Source organism: Tachyglossus aculeatus, chromosome 6 (genome assembly GCF_015852505.1).
Source record: "Tachyglossus aculeatus isolate mTacAcu1 chromosome 6, mTacAcu1.pri, whole genome shotgun sequence".
Classification (NCBI taxonomy): domain Eukaryota; kingdom Metazoa; phylum Chordata; class Mammalia; order Monotremata; family Tachyglossidae; genus Tachyglossus; species Tachyglossus aculeatus.
The window spans coordinates 23,315,927-23,332,996 of record NC_052071.1 but is presented as its reverse complement, the minus strand read 5'-3'; the positions used below and the strand labels follow the sequence as shown (position 1 = coordinate 23,332,996).

Here is a 17,070-nt window from a genome sequence, read left to right as displayed (position 1 = left end):
TCCAGAACTTCTGCATCCCAACTGCTACCACGACATTCAGGCATTTGCCCTATCAAGAGTTGATACCCTTATTGCTCTCCCTGCCTTCTGTCTCCCCACTATTCAGGTTACTTTTTCAAATACCCTATTGTCCACATCTCCACACTCTAGTAAAACCTTCAAATCTAGTCCATTCCTCTAAACATCAAGCAGAAATATTTGACCATTATCTTTAAGGTACTTAATCATCTGCCCTTGCCACTTAACCATTCTTTTGTTTTTTATGGTATTTAACTGTTTACTATGTTTGAGATACTATATTATGTGCAGTTGATGGACACAGTCCCTATCCCTCATGAGTGCTCGCAGTTTTAATCCCCATTTTATAGATGAGGTAATAATAATAATTATGGTATTTGTTAAGCATTTACTATGTGCCAAGCACTGTTCTAAACTCTGGGGTAGATACAAGGTAATCACATTGTCCCACGTGGGGCTCACAGTCTTAATCCCCATTTTACAGATGAGGCAACTGAGGCACAGAGAAGTGAAGCAACTTGCCAAACATCACACAGCAGACAAGTGGTGGAGCCGGACTTAGAACCCAAGTCCCTATGACTCCCAGTCCTCTGGTCTATCCACTAGGCCACATTTCCCAGATTACAGATCTCCCCATTTTCAAATCCCATCTGAAATCACTGCTCCTGGATCTGCAAATTATTTTAGCTTGAATTTCTCCTCCTGGATTGTATGCATGCTCCTTGAGAGCAATGATCGCTATCTACTAAATCTGTTTTCCTCTTCTTATTTCTTAGTTCTAAGTTTTGGATGCAGTAGGTGCTCAATAAATACTATTGATCAGGTGACTGTGGCCACTGGATAAAAAGGAAGGGACAGATCTAAGGAATAATGTCAAGAAAAATGAGGGCTGTGGTGGCTTAGAGAGAAGGTAACAGCCTTGAAAGGCTGGAGGCCTGGGTTCTAATCCCCTCTCTGCCATGAAAACTAAAAAAAATTGTAAATATACTGGAGTGTTTACAATAAATCATTGAGGAGGGCTGAAATAAAATTTTTCCCCCTTTTAGACTGTGAGCCCACTGTTGGGTAGGGACTGTCTCTATATGTTGCCAATTTGTACTTCCCAAGCGCTTAGTACAGTGCTCTGCACATAGTTAAGCGCTCAATAAATATGATTGAGGATGATGAAATAGCCAACAGGATTTAGCGACCAACTCTACGTAAGGGTTGAAAGAGAGCAAGTGCAAGGAGACATCAAAGATTGAGAGCTTCAGGGACAGAGAGAATGGTAGTACTGTCAAAGGTGATGCCAAATTTAGGGTGAGGAGTGGTCAGATTAAAAATAAGGGGAGTTTTGCTTTAGCCCTATGGTGGGGTAATACTAGTTAAAATTTTTTTGGCATTGAAAAACTTTTAGTAGTTGCCATGACACAGATTTCCTGATGATGTAAAATACATAGGATCTCTGAGCTATGTTTATAGAGCCATATGTTCCCTGTTCCAAATTCATATTGTCTGTGCCCCGATAGAGTCTGAAGACCCTCTGCAATTATCAGAGCCCGTGATTTGCAATGTTCTCCATATTGCTATTCAAAAACACACATGCATAATTATACTTGTATGTTACCCTGACCTTGGAGGGGGAAATGTGAGCATTTAATTAAGTAAATATCAGTCCTAGGAAGTCGTGATTACATTTGTCTATTCCGAAGACTTTGGACTGCAAACTAGAATTTACCTGCTTCACATCCATCACTGTCTTTCCCTGGATTACCTACTGCATTTAGATTGGGTTGGAAGAAGTCATCCTTTGAAAAAATGCTCCCCATTGTTAATTTCTGTTAGAGTGAAGTTATGGGAACTCATTGAGATTTAATTGCTAATTGGTTATAATATCTTAGAAACTACAGGCCTAGCATCTGTCTCTTTTAAATGTCTCAATTATCACCATAATAATTGAATGGCATCATGTTAGAGAATGATCATTGACATGCTAATGAATGGCACCATGTTCATTTACATTAGTTTCATTTTCGGTCGGTTATAACTTTGAGACAGGCATAGCGGTATAACCAGTAATACTGTGACTAAAAGTGTTCACTCAATTGCTAATGGGTTAAACCAGTCAATTGCAATTATACAAGTACTTGTAAAGATTAGGATAACATAAGTCCTTTATGCTTTTTATATCCTAATTTCATTTTTCCCCTCTCCTGTTCAAATTCATTTATTCAGCTGATAATTATTTCCAGTTACTAGCTCCATCTAATATTTTGTTTTTCTAATATTTTCCTTTGCAACTTTAATGCAGTATAATCTCACTGTGCCAAATGTATTTGTTTTTATTCATTTTCTCTAATTTATTACATAAAATATACTTTATTTTAATGTTAAATAGTAGAATGAGTCTACACTAAGCTGAGAGACAGTCATTTACACGATACTTATTTCACTGGGAAATAGCTTGGCTCATGAAAGTGGTTCTGTTTAATGTCTCTTTGACTAGGATTGAGTCTAAGTGGAAATCACATAGGGAGGGACTGGCTTTCTATTTGGAGGTTTAATATGCAAGACAACATATGGAAGGTTTAAAAAAATAGAATGTTGTTTAGAAGAGCATCATTTTTGTCATAAGAGTTGATTTGAAATGAATTTTAGCAACCTGACACTAGCTGTTTCTGCCTAGGGCAAACCTAAAGGCGACTTGACATTTTTCATGCAATCCTCATGTGACTCCATGAGGCTGATGATAATAGATATGCTACTTGTAATTTTGGTTGCAAATCAGCACAGGAGAGAAACATTGTTTAGGTCAGACATATGTATAAATTGTATATTTAAAATTATACTAATTTCTATCTTCTAGAGATTGTAAACTTGTGTAAACTCCTCTAAACTGTAAGCTTGTTATGGGCAGGGAACAAGTCTGCTCATTTTCTTGAATTGTACACTCCCAAGTGCTTTAAACAGTGCTCTGCACGTAGTAACCACTAAATAAATACCCTTGATCAATCGATTGATTGGGCAGGGTACATTTCTAAGAACTCCATTGTATTGGACTCTCCCAAGCACTTAATACAGTGTTTTGCACCCAGTAAGTGATCAGTAACTGTCACTGATGATGAGGAGGAACATGTCTCCTAAATTTGTTATAGTGTGCTTTCCCAAGCACTTAATGCAGAGCTCTGCACGCAATAATCGCTCAGTAAGTACCATAGATCGATGGTTAGAGCTCCCCTTGGGTGGGCATCATGAACAGCTGCCCCTACCCGTTGGTATCCACACCTTCAAGTTGCACACTTGAGTGGGACTACAAGTACTTCCACATCCCAGACTTGTAATAATAATAATAATGATGGCATTTATTAAGTGCTTCCTATGTGCCAAGCACTGTTCCAAGCGCTGAAAAGGCTACAACGTGATCAGGTTGTCCCACGGGGGGCTCGCAGTCTTAATCCCCATTTTACAGATGAGAGAACTGAGGCACAGAGAAGTGAGGTGACTTGCCCAAAGTCACATAGCTGACAATTGGCGGAGCAGGGATTCGAACCCACGCCCTCTGACTCCAAAGCCCAGGCTCTTTCCACCGAGCCATGCTGCTTCTCATTATAACATGCTAACCTTGTCATTATACCTCGATCTCGTTCCTCTGCTGACCTCTCGCCCAAGTCATTCATTCATTCACTCATTTATTCAATCTGTTTTATTGCGCGCTTACTGCGTGCAGAGCACTGTACTAAGCTCTTGGGAAGTACAAGTTGGCAACATAGAGAGACGGTCCCTACCCAACAACAGGCTCACAGTCTAGAAGGGGGAGACAGACAACAAAACAGGTGGACAGGTGTCAAGTCGTCAGAACAAACAGAATTAAAGCTAAATGCACCTCATTAACAAAATAAATAAAATAGTAAATATGTACAAGTAAAATAGAGTAATAAATCTGTATAAACATATATACAGGTGCTGTGGGGAGGGGAAGGAGGTAGGGCGGGGGCATGGGGGAGAGGAGACAGACAATTACTCTACCCCACTTCGAAGCCTTATTGAAGGCACATCTCCAGGAGGCCTTCCCTGACTAAACCCTCTTTTTCTTTAGCTCCCTTCTTTGTCAGCCTGTCTTGCCCCTTTCATTCATCCCTCTACCCAGTTTCACAGTAATAATAATGATAATAATGGCATTTATTAAGCGCTTACTATGTGCAAAGCACTGTTCTAAGCGCTGGGGAGGTTACAAGGTGATCATGTTGTCCTACAGGGGGCTCACAGTTTTAATCTCCATTTTACAGATGAGGTAACTGAGGCACAGAGCAGTTAAGTGACTTGCCCAAAGTCACACAGCTGACGATTGGCGGAGCCAAGATTTGAATGCGTGACCTCTGACTCCAAAGCCCATTCTCTTTTCCACTGAGCCACGCTGCTTCACTATCCCAGGGCTTACCACATTGCTGGGCACAAAGTAAGTGCTTAAATTCCACAGTCACTGTTATTATAATTATCATCACTATTCCACCACTAAGGACCCCATTTAGTTCCTCTATAAGCATTAGCCCCTGGGAGGAACCTCTCCTTCCACAAAATCTAAGGGTTTTTTTTGTGTATGGGGCTTTTTTATGGTGTTAGGCACTTATTATGTGTCAAACAGTGTTTGAAGCACTGGGATAGGTACAAGTTAACCAGTCCCTGTCCCACATGGGACTCACATTCTAGGAGGGTCAAGAGGTATTATTACCATTGAGGAAACTGAGGCCCAGAGAAGTTGTGATTTGCCCAAGGTCACATAACAACAATTTTGGTATTTGTTAAGCGCTTACTATGTGCCAAGCACTGTTCTAAGCGCTGAGGGAGATACAAGGTAATCAGGTTGTCCCCCACGGGGCTCACGGTCTTAATCTCCATTTTCCAGAGGAGGTAACAGGCACAGAGAAGTTAAGTGACTTGCCTAAAGTCACACAGCTGATAAGTGGAGGAGCCAGGATTAGAACCCATGACCTGACTCTCAAAACTGCACTCTTTCCACTGAGCCATGCTGCTTCTCAAGTGGAAGGTACTTATGTACATATCTGTAATTTTTGTATTCATATTAATTCTGTCTCCAGTTTTAAACTGTAAGCTTGTGGGCAGCTGTTACGTTGTTAAACTGTACTCTCCCAAGTGGTTAGTACAGTGCTTTCACACAGTAAGCGCTCCATAAATAGGACTACCCTTGCCATCTCCATGCTGACATGTGAGGCTCACCATCACTGTTTTCCAAGGGGCTGAGCTATTGGAAAGAGTTCTGAAGATTGTGTTTGGGGCTGGGGCCTGCATCCTCGTTTTCAGTAACCCGGTTAATTGTGCTACTTTTTAGGTGCTTACTATGCACCAGGCACTGTACTAAGTACTGGGGTGGATGCAAGGAGATCAGTTTGGACACAGGCCCTGTCACACTTGGGGCTCACAGCCTTGACTGAAGCAGAGAGTGAAGGAGGGGAGGAAGATGACCATGTTCCCTGAAACCTGTGCTTTAAGAAATTTACTCTATTAGCTTCTGTTTTCCAATTTATTTTGCATGGGGAACCATAGGCAGCATGCCTGTCCTAAGTGTTTCTGAAATATGGAGAAAATAGAATTTAATCAAGTGGGAGAAATTTTTAGGAAAATGTTTTGGGGTTTTTTCCTCTGTTCATTTGAAAGGGAAAAATATAAAATGCATCAGGAATCCATTTAAGTGAAATGAATCGATTATCACAAAGCACCACATCTGTTGAGAATATTAAATAAATACTATGAATGTGCACATAATCAGCCCACTCCAGGTTTTGGAATATGAGTCTCACCTACAGCACGGTTGTAAATACGATAATTTGATTTACAAGATTTAGAGACATTACTTCTTAGCCTGGTGATGATATTTCATCTGCTCTGAAATATTGATGGTATGGACTTCTAGCACCGAAAGAGAATTAAAGTAATGAATGTCACAGGTTTGTTTTCAATACCAAAGCAATCTCATTATGAGAGCCTTATTTAACAATCTTCAGAGAAAAATCAGATGTATCGCTTGTCACAGTGTGGCCTTTCTGCAGCTTGATTAATGAGTTTGCATTACATTCATTTTTTAATAATAATATTACTTTTCTGAAAATGCAGCAGGATAATGTTGTCGCAGTATCTAGAGGACTGGAGTGTAGAACAGCAAGGTAGGGGCTAAGCCTGGATACGGTGATGGGAAGGGAGTGCAGGAAATAATAGGTTTAAGTTCTCTCTAGTGGATATATTAGCTAGGAGGAAAATATTGTATTTTCTCTATATTACATTCCAACATTGCTATGAGTCTATCCTCTAATCCTAAATTAGTGGATTAATCAATTGATCATATTTATTGAATGCTTACTGTGTGCAGAGCACAGTAGTTAAGCACTTGGTAGAGTACAATATAATAGAGTTGGTAGACACATTTCCTGCCCACAATGAGCTTACAGTCTATAGAGGAAGACATTCATTCATTCATTCAATCGTATTTATTGAGCGCTTGCTGTGTGCAAAGCACTGTACTAAGCGCTAGGGAAGTCCAAGTTGGCAACATCTAGAGACAGTCCCTACCCAACAGTGGGCTCACAGTCTAGAAGGGGGAGACAGACAACAAAACAAAACATATTAACAAAATAAAATAAATAGAATAAATATGTACAAGTAAAATAGAGTAATAAATACGTACAAACATTCATTCATTCAATCGTATTTATTGAGCGCTTAGTGTGTGCAGAGCACTGTACTAAGCGCTTGGGAAGTGCAAGTGGGCAACATATAGAGGCAGTCCCTACCCAATAGCGGGCTCACAGTCTAGAAGGGGGAGACAGACAACAAAACAAAACATATTAACAAAATAAAATAAGTAGAATAGATGTGTACAAGTAAAATAGAGTAATAAATAAATAATAACGAATAAATAATAAATAAATAAATAAAAATAAAGACAGACATTAATATTAATCAATAAGTGATTTGGGGATTGTTTTCTACAAAGCAAATGGATCAAGCTCTTTCTCCACATCAAACAGTGAATGAATACAGAAGCACAGGCTAAGGTTAAAAAAAATAGGGGGTGTTTGCTGACTGCCATTGATAACACCAATTTCAGACCATAAAACCTGCTTTAACTTGGCAAGGATTTTTTTTTCTTTAAGAATTGATTTAGGTGGGTGATTTTGTCTTCCCAATTCTTGTTTCTCCGAGCAAAAGCATTCATTTAGTGAGGTTTTTTTTTTAAAAAAAAGTATAAAGTTATAGTTCTTTTTTTGTTTGGATGATGATGCTACTGACTTAGATTTTGTCTCCCAAGCACATCTCCTCCAAGTTGTCTTCCCGACTAAGCCCTCATTTCCTCTTCTCCCACTCCCTTCTGCATTGGCCTTGCACTTGGATGGGCACTCCTCATTCCCCTCAGCCCCAAAGCACTTCTATACATAGCCGTAATTTATTTATTTCTATTAATGTTTGTCTCCCACTCTAGACTGAAAGCTTTTGTCAGCAGGTAACTTGTCTACCAACTCGGTTATACAATCCTCTCCCGAGTGCTTAGTACAGTGCTTTGCAAACAGTAAGCCCTCAATAAATACAATTGGGTGACTGATGCTTTGTTAGCCTTCTATATTTTTGTTCGTAGAGATTGCCCATTGAAGGACTCTCGAGTAGTATTTACTACCTTGAATATTTTTTTTTCTCCTTGGCAAAACACTTTCTTAAAGCCATGTTGACAGCTTTCTCATTTAAGTCTATAACTTTTTCTATCTTCAGGATAACAAAACTGCTTGAAAAATGGAATTCACACCTTCTCAAAGCTGTGCTTTTGGCATGCATTTTCATGTTCAGTTCTGAAGTACCTGCCTTTTTAAAATTTCAAAGAGAAGAGATTTCTACAACAAGGTTCCCTACTGGCCTTTATTACTCTTTAAGATCCAGGAGTTGATGGAATTGGATAAAAATGGAAATTCCAAAATGGAATGTCACCTGAAACAGCAATTTTGTTCAAAATAAAATAAACTCAATAGAGAGTGGGAGAACTAGAGTAGTAAAAACAAACTTGTAGATGAGTTAAAAAAATGCTACAAATTATTTCTCATTTTATTTCTCTTCATTGCTTAAAATATTTCATAAATGGCAAAAAAGCTAGTTTTCAAGCAATCTATCAAGTTTTGACTTAGGTATAAGGAAATGCAAAGCAATTTGAAATCTGAGGAAGAAATTACTAGGAAAATGAATGATATTGGTGAGCTCATCAACCAAAATTGAGTAATTTACGTCTGTCTTGTACAAGTCAAAAAAACATTTTAACTATTTCAGAGGAGAAAATATCTGAAACTTATTTTAAAATGTTTTCATTGGAAACATCTCAGTGTGGTTGGATTATAGATTTATGAATGCAGAAGTCCTGAAGGTAGCTGATTAATATTGGGCAAGCAGTGGTTATCCAGCAAGCCTCTGGTGAATTCCGCTGCTACCCCGAGCATTGGCATTATGCTCTGGTCACTTCATCCCGAAGTGGGTCCTGCTTATTAAAAAAAATAATAATAAAAGAAACCCTATAGATGTACTTTCAATGTGTCTGCTTACTCACTTGTTGCACCCTATAGCAGGAACATGACTCTGTAGTAGAAGAGAATGTGAGGGGTATTCCATAAATAACCACATCTCTGTCATTTCCTCCTCACAGGGCCTCAGACCAAACCTCGTCTGCTCTCAACTCAAGGCTCCTTTGAAGTTGGAACAAATCTCAAAGAAGAACTCGACCGGTGAGCTATCAATCCATCTTTATTCAGTCATTCAATACTATTTATTGAGCGTTTCCTGCATGCAGAGCACTGTACTAAACGCTTGGGATGAGCTTGCAGTCTAGAGGCAGTAACAGCAGTAACAAGTGGTGTAGCACGACTCAATAAAATGCTAATCAATCAGTTGTATCTATCGAGCGCTTACTGTAAGGAGAGCACTGTACTAAGTGCTAGAGAGCGTACAGTGACATACGGAGACACGATCCTGCCCTCATGGAATTTTCAGTCTAGTGAGGAGTTTACTCCATTGAGGAATTTACCAACGATGTCATTTAGCAGAGAAACCTAAAGTGGCATGCTCAGGAATCTTTAACAGCTGATCATGGATTTATCGATCAATGAATCATATTTATTGAGCTCTTGTATGCAGACCACTGTATTAAGCACTCGGAGGAGTACAATATAACAGACTTGTGAGGCATATTCCCTGCCCACAACAAGCAATGCTGTCTAGAGGGGGTGACAGACATTAATATAAATTAATAAATTACAGATATGTACATAGATACTGTGGGACAGAAGGAGGGGTGAAAATTGGGGAAGGCCTCTTGGAGGACATGTGACCTTAAGGCTTTGAAGGTGGGGAGACATGCCATTGTATAAGCTCCCTTTGAGGAGGAATGTGGAAAACATGCAGGGGATAACGAGGGGGTTAAGAGTGGATGAGCCAGAAAACCAGTGAAAAGGAATAGTTGGAGAGGGAGAGGAGAAACCGATGAATAAGAAGTCTGCAAAAGTAAGATCTGAGAAGTCAAGGAGGATGAGGACAGGAGTAGGGTCTGTTACCCATCCTGGCAATATCTCTATATATGCTATTCAATTGTATATCCAATTTGCAATTTCTTTGATCATTCTATTTGTAAGGTTTGGGTTTTTTTATGTTTGTCTCGCCCATTACAAGCAGCGTGGTTCAGTGGCAAGAGCCCGGGCTTGGGAATCAGAGGTCGTGGGTTCTAATCCCGGCTCCACCACTTGTCTGCTGTGTGACCTTGGGCAATTCACTTAACTTCTCTGTGCCTCAGTTCATCTGGAAAACGGGGATTAAAAGGGTGAGCCCCACATGGGACAACCTGATTACCCTATATCTATCCCAGCGCTTAGAACAGTGACTGGCATATAGTAAGTGCTAAACCAGTACCATATTTATTATTATTACAGTGTAAGCTCCACGTGGGCAGGAAATATATCACTTCTCTATTCTATTGTATACTTCCCAATTACTTAGCACATCAAATCCTTTCTTAGTGGTATTTGTTAAATGTTTACTATGAGTCAAGCACTGTTCTAAGCACTGGGGTTAAAATTAAAAGGTAACAGTGTGGGCACAGTCCCTGTCCCACATGGGGCTCACAGTCAAAGTAGGAGAGAACAGGATTTCACCCCCTTTTACAGTTGAGGAAACTGAGGCACAGAGAAGTCATGACTTGTCCAAGGTCACACAGCAAACAATGGGAAGAGCTGAAATAAGAGCACCCTGTGGGTGATCATAAAGTACTATAATTATTATTGTTTATCATGTGGTGATTGATGACTTTAGAGAGTGTGGTTCCTGTGGGGTGAAAGGGATTAAGACTTCATTGCAGTGGATTAATCACGGAGAAAGTGATGTTCATGTCTAAGTAGGACTGGGGTGGAGAAGATACGTTGTCTAAAATGTCCAGAGAGTTTTTTGTGTTTTTTAGCAGAGGGTTGCTGTTAGACTAGAGGTTGAAGCAGAGTGGTCTTGCGGGAAGACCACTGATTGGGGAGTCAGAGGGCTTGGGTTGTAATTTCAACTCTACCACATCCCTATGTGACATTGGTCAAGTCACTTAACTTTTCTGTGCCTGTTTCCTCACCTGTACCATGGGCAATACACCCTATTTCTTTCCTTAGACTGAGCCCCATGTGGGACACATGGACTGTGTCCAATCTGATTATCTTATTTGTTTCTACCCCAGTGCTTGTTACAGTGATTGCCTCAAAGCACTGACCAAATACCATAATAATAATGATTATCTAATATTAGCTACTATCATCCTAATTATTATTGAAGATATGGGGGAAGATTAAAATAATCATGTTGAGAGAGGATCAGAAGCATAGGCAGGAGAAATAAATTTAGAGAGCAGGCAGGAAGTTTCCTGCCCAAAACAGCATGGTAAAGTGGAAAAAAAAAACTGGGAGAGGATAGAAAAGCGGAGAGCTGGAAAAGAAACTCTGGTAGTTCATGCCTGACAGTTTCTATTTTATTGAGAAAACAGTTGGCGAAATCATCAGGGTGTGAACGAGGGAGATGGTGGGAGCACAGGGATTTGAGAAGGGAGCCAAAGGTCTGGAGGAGTTGATTGGGGTCAAGTATAGAAGTCATTGGGAGAGTAATAGGCCTGTAGCTTCATGGAACGGAAAGAGCTAAATTATAACAGGCCAGAGGAAATTTGAAGTGGCAGAAGTCAACCCGTTGTGTACATTTTCTACATTTGTAGAGTGAAGGCTGGAAACATGCCTACTAACTTTGTTATATCCTCCCAAGCATTTAGTACATAGTATAGCGAAGCACTGTAGTCTAGTGGCTAGGGCACAGGCCTAGGAGTTGGAAGGACATGGATTCTAATCTGTGCTCCACCACTTGTCAGTTGTGTGACCTTGGGCAAGTCACTTTACTCCTCTGGGTCTCAGTTACCCTATCTGTAAAATGGGGATTAAGACTGTGAGCCTCATGCGGGGCAGGGATTGGATCCAACTGGATTACCTGGCATGTAGTAAGTGTTTAACAAACACCATTTAAAAAAAAAAAAGTGCTGTACCCACAGCAAGCATTAACTCAATCGACTGACTGATTAAATGCAGAAATGGAAGAAGTGGACCATAGGGGTGATCTAGTCTTGGGGTTGATGACCACACAGCAGTAGGAGGACAGGGTAGATAAGGGAGCTGAGTTAAGTAGGGAAGACAGTGTGGAGTTGAATTACCATCACACAATGGTTTCTGGCTCCAGTGGGTTTGCTTTGAGGTCACTGAACACTTACATAGATTTTTATTCTCCTGGAACTTGATATCTTCTATATAATACTATGTCGTGTGCCTACACTAACTACATTAAATAGGTGAATTCAATATTAGACCTTTTAGACATAATTGCTACATGACTTGTACTCACACTGGGTGTTCAAAAATTGTATTAATTTAGAGAAACGCTAAAAAAAAGGACTATAGAGAATTCTCAGAAGATTTTCAGACAGCACTATAAATCTGAGCAGTTTAATTAAAGCACACTCGGTTTTTAGTTCATTTGTATGATCTAAAATAGGATGGCATAGACAGAATTGTGGGTAATATATGCAGTGAGGTTAGAGATTTGAATGATTCTAAAGAAACCTTGTTTTGGCTGCCTCAAAAATCAACAAATGAAATCTTTTCGGTTCACAGAGGCTATAATAAATAATCTTGATGTCTGCCCATATTTTTGTATTCAAATATGGACGTTCGATGACGATTTCCCAGTGTTACTAGGCGATTTAAAGAGAAAATGAAAAGGGGCACTACATTTCAGTGGTTGCCACTTTTAGGGAAGGTCTGGTTAAACTTGTCTATCTAAAGAAGATCTGTAGAGAAGGGCAGAGTATAAAAAAATGCTTTCCCAAATGGAAACTTTGGCTTTATATTTTTAAATTGTCAGTCCAGACCCTCTCCTGGTTTTAGAATAGTAGAACTTCTCTTTTCGTTCATCTGGCAAAGCATGTGTGCTGGCAGCTAGAAAAGTCCCTTCATAGGTTTTTTGCAGTAAATTAGTTTATTAATTGGAATGCTATCTCTCTGATTCTGGAGGAGAATGATGTCCTCTAGTGGTCTATGAATAGAGAATCTATCGGTACCATCCTCAGTCGATAAGACTATGAGTTTTCAGTGACAAAGCTTCAGTTATGTTCATTATTTCAATTCCTCCCTCAGTCTATTTTAATTGCTATACAATCTAAAGAAAAATCAGGGTAGGATACAATTCAGTTTCCTTTAAATATTTATTAATTGAGAATGTTAATGACTTTAGTCTAATATTTTTTTGCGGGGCGGGGGGGTGTACTTATTGATCTGTCTCTACTTCTAAGCAGTTGCACTCAGTAGGTAGAGTATATGATCAGCCAAACAAATGCTTTAGGAACACATGCTGTGGATTTGGGAGCATTATAAAAATTCAGCTAATTGTAAAGCAGAAGAAGAAGTAAAAATTTAAATTGCCATAAATTATATTTACTTGTATTTCTATTGGTATTAACTTTCCAGTACATATCAATTGATGCATTATTTTTTTTTTTACTTTAAAGGTAGTAGTAAACACTGCAGACTAAATAGGTAATGGGCTTTTTTCCTAAAATTAGATAGGAAAAATAGCATATGAGGCACAGAACAGATGCCTGTTAATAATAATAATCATCTGCCGATATCCAGTGAAATCTCGATAAAATGTTAACAGAAGCAGCTTACTCCAGAGTGATCCATATATAGCAGCATATGCTGGACATATACAGCTCTTGTATAACTGTTAATACATGATATAATATTGTACTATGTCCTGCTGATATATACTACCATGCTCCTGGTTCCCATTGTTTCCCTGAAATAAGTAATAGTCACTGCTTTAATAGTATACTATCACAGTATATTTTAAATAAGAAAAAATTTGCCAAAGCTAGTGAATCCTTCAGACACCTAAAGGATGAAAAATGACATAGGTTAAATAGGATTAAAGAGACCTGTTTCCATTTCCTTCTTGTCACAATCAATATTTTTTATTCCTCACATTATCTCTATGTTCAACTTTTCACCCTCCTAGAAGAATAGGATGCAGCTCTTGTTTTTTTGGCTCTAAACCATTCTTACCAAATTTCCCTGAGATGTGGTAAGGTTCATTGATTTTTTCCAAATGTCCTTGATTTCACGATCTAAATCCCATTTTGCTTGATAGAAGATGGACTCTCAGAATTTATTTCCATTACCCCTACTCTGGGCTCAACCCTTCTCAACTCTTAGGAAGACTTGGATCCCACTCTTCTCTTCCTTCTTGCTCATTTCCTCTGTCCTTCCTCACTGCCTTCAGAGTTCTCAACTCTCTCCTGGACTTAAGCTCACCTTGAATCCCTCCTCCCCCTTGACCAAATTCCTCAAATGGATTATATCATCATCATCATCATCAATCATATTTATTGAGCGCTTACTATGTGCAGAGCACTGTACTAAGCGCTTGGGAAGTACAAATTTGCAACATATAGAGACAGTCCCTACCCAACTGTGGGCTCACAGTCTAAAAGGGACTGTATAAAAGGGATTATATACATCCTCTGAAACTGCTTCTTCTCTGTCAACTCTCCTCTTGACCTACTATAATTGGGTTTTAACCCCTTTCACTCCACTGAGGCCTCACTCTCCAAAGTCACCAGTGACATCACAGCCAAATGAAATTGCTCTACTCCATCCTAATCCTCCTTGTCCTCTTTATTGCCTTCCCTCCATCTTGAAATATTTTGGTATTGCTGACTTTTTTCTTTGTTTTTTTGGTAGTAATAATGTTAAGTGCTTACTATGTGCTAAACTGGGGTAGAAGCTCACAATCTTAATCTCCATTTTACAGATGAGGTAACTGAGACAGAGAAGTTAAGTGACTTGCCTAAGGTCATTCAGCAGACAAATGGCAGAGCTAGGACTAAAACCCAGGCCTGTGCTCTATCCACTAGGCTATGCTGCTTCTCCCTTGTTATCTGTAGGTTATTTTCCTACCTCTCTGAACCACTTCTCAGTTTCATTCTCTAGTTCTTCTTCCACCTCTAATTTTCCAACTACATGTTCACCTAAGACTATTTTATTATTATTATGGTCTTTATTAAGCACTTACTACTTGTCAAGCAGTGTTCTAAGCACTGAGGTAGGTACAAGTTAATTGGGTCAGACATGGTCCCTGTCCCATATGGGACTCACAGTCTGAGAGGGAACAGTTATTCCATCCCCATTTTTTAGACGAGGAAACTGGGACGCAGAACCATTTAGTGACTAACCCAAAGTCACACAGCAGGTGAGTGATGGAGCCATGATTAGAACCCAGGTCCTTTGACCCCCCCCCCCAGGCACACTGGTCATTCCACTGCACCACACTGCTTCTGAGACCTCTACTCGTCTGTTTACATACTCACTTTCCAATACCGATCCCTTTGCCTGGCTTTGACTGCCATTTACTAAGCAGATCACTCCCAAATCTACATCCCTTTCCCTGACCTCTTTTCCCCTTTTCAATCTCACATTTCCTCTCTCCCACAGGACATCTCCTCTTGGATGGCCTACCAGCACCTCGAACTCAGCATTTCCAAAATGGAACTTCTCCTATCCTTCCCATACCCTCTCATGCTTCGAACCTTTCCTTCTGTCAATAACATTACATTCCTGTCTTCCAATGGGTCTTCATTCTTGGCTTCTCTTTGACTGACTCCTCATGGTTTTACTCATTCAGTCAACTCCTAAATCCTGTCTCTTATTCTTCCAAAACATTACCCAGATGTGTCCCTTCTTCTGCTCCCAAAAGTCCCCACCCTGGTTCAATCTTATGTCTGACTACGATTAGACAATTGTATCAGCCTCCTCCCTGAATTCCCTTCCAAGCCAGCTCAAGCTATTAGCAATCCAGGAAGCAGTTGAGAGTTCTGCTAAATTTGTCATCTTTAGCAGTAATAGTACTTAAATGCTCAGATCCAGTTCCTGCCCCTCAAGAGGTTCATAATCTAAGAATATAAGGCAGCTGAGGAGTTTGGTGATAATAATAATAATAATAAAAATAATAATAATAATACCTGTGGTATTTGTTAAGCATTTACTATGTGCTGGGCACTGTCCTGAGTGCCAGGATGGATAAAGCAAATTGGGTTGGACAGAGTCCCTGTCCCACATAGGGTTCATAGTCTTAATCCCCGTTTTTCAGATGCGGTAACTAAGGCACAGAGAGGTTAAGTGACTTGCCCAGCATCACACAGCAGTCAAGTGGCAGAGTCGGGATTTGAACCCAGATCCTTCTGAATCCCAGTCCCATGCTGCTTCTCCATATGTGATAGACACATACAGAGAGGTGAATCACTTAATCAACATTAGATAGGCAAACACACAAAACGCAAAGCAAAAATCTGTAGACTGCTGTAGTTAAAAGAGCAGAATTTCAGGTTCCTCTGGGCTCAGATTCCAAGGCACACAGCCTTCACCACAGTGACCATTAAAGCACCCACCAGCCTTGGATACGTTGGTGGATGTCTCAGGCTATTGGTGCTTTTCTCCTTCCTGCCGGGTCGTGCAAAGACTGACAGATTGGAATATCCTGGATGATGTGGACGAGAGCCAGTGTGAAGGCTCCTGAGGAGACAGTAGCAGCATGACAGTCCTGAGCGGGGAGGGCATTGAAGTGATTCTGCAGCTACTTAGGGAAGACAAGCATTTTCCGGTGTCTTCCCACCTTTTTTGGCTCGGCGATCTGGCAGAGGGAGAGGCTGAGAGGTACCCAGTTGCAGTTTAAATTCTTGTGGTCCGGGAATTTAATCTGCAGTGCCACAGGCCATAGCACATACTACTAATTGGGCTTGGGTAATTTTTAAAAAAGGTGCTGCAGGGCTCTAAAAATTGCTTATGCTATCACCTCTCCCAGCCTTCAGCTCCTTCCAGCTGCCGTGTATTCTACAACCTGCTGCATTGATCATCTTTCTAAAATGTGGCTCAGCACAAGTATCTTCAATTCTGAAAAAAAATCTTCTCTGGCTACCCAGTTCTTACCCTATCAAACGAAAAGCCTTAACTGCTAGTTTCAAAACTCAACCTGCTTTCTCCATCGTATGGATTGACTTTCTCTCTCTCTCTCTTTGTTAGGTCACACTCTTCTCTCAGGTATATCTAACTGTTCCTCATTCACAATCATCTCACTTCTGACCCCTTAATCATGCTGTCCTCACCACTTGAAATTACCCCCAACTTGCAGATACACTATTTCACAGTTCCTGCCATCTTTTATGGCTTCTTTTCCTAATGATGTGCCATTTAAGTGCTTACTATGTGCAGGCACCTTACTAAGTGCTGGGAGAGATGCAAGGATATCAGGTCAGACACAGTCCATGTCCCAAATGGAGCCCCCAGTCTAAGGAGGAGATGAGAGCATGTATTGAACACCTATTTTGCAGATGAGGAAACTGAGGGACTGACAAGCTGACTCACCTTGAGTTCACGAAGCAACCATATAAAATAGCTGGGATCAAAATCCATTTAT

At 40.1% G+C, this 17,070-nt stretch overlaps 1 long non-coding RNA gene across 3 annotated transcripts in view; it reads left to right on the top strand.

Annotated features, from left to right (window-relative positions):
• Nucleotides 1-17,070, top strand: part of LOC119929943 — a 437,264-nt gene that overhangs the window by 75,481 nt on the left and 344,713 nt on the right. For all 3 annotated transcript variants that reach the window (XR_005451602.1, XR_005451601.1, XR_005451603.1), the window contains exon 2: nucleotides 8,690-8,768. This is a non-coding gene — a long non-coding RNA (uncharacterized LOC119929943). The remainder of the gene's footprint in view (nucleotides 1-8,689; nucleotides 8,769-17,070) is intronic.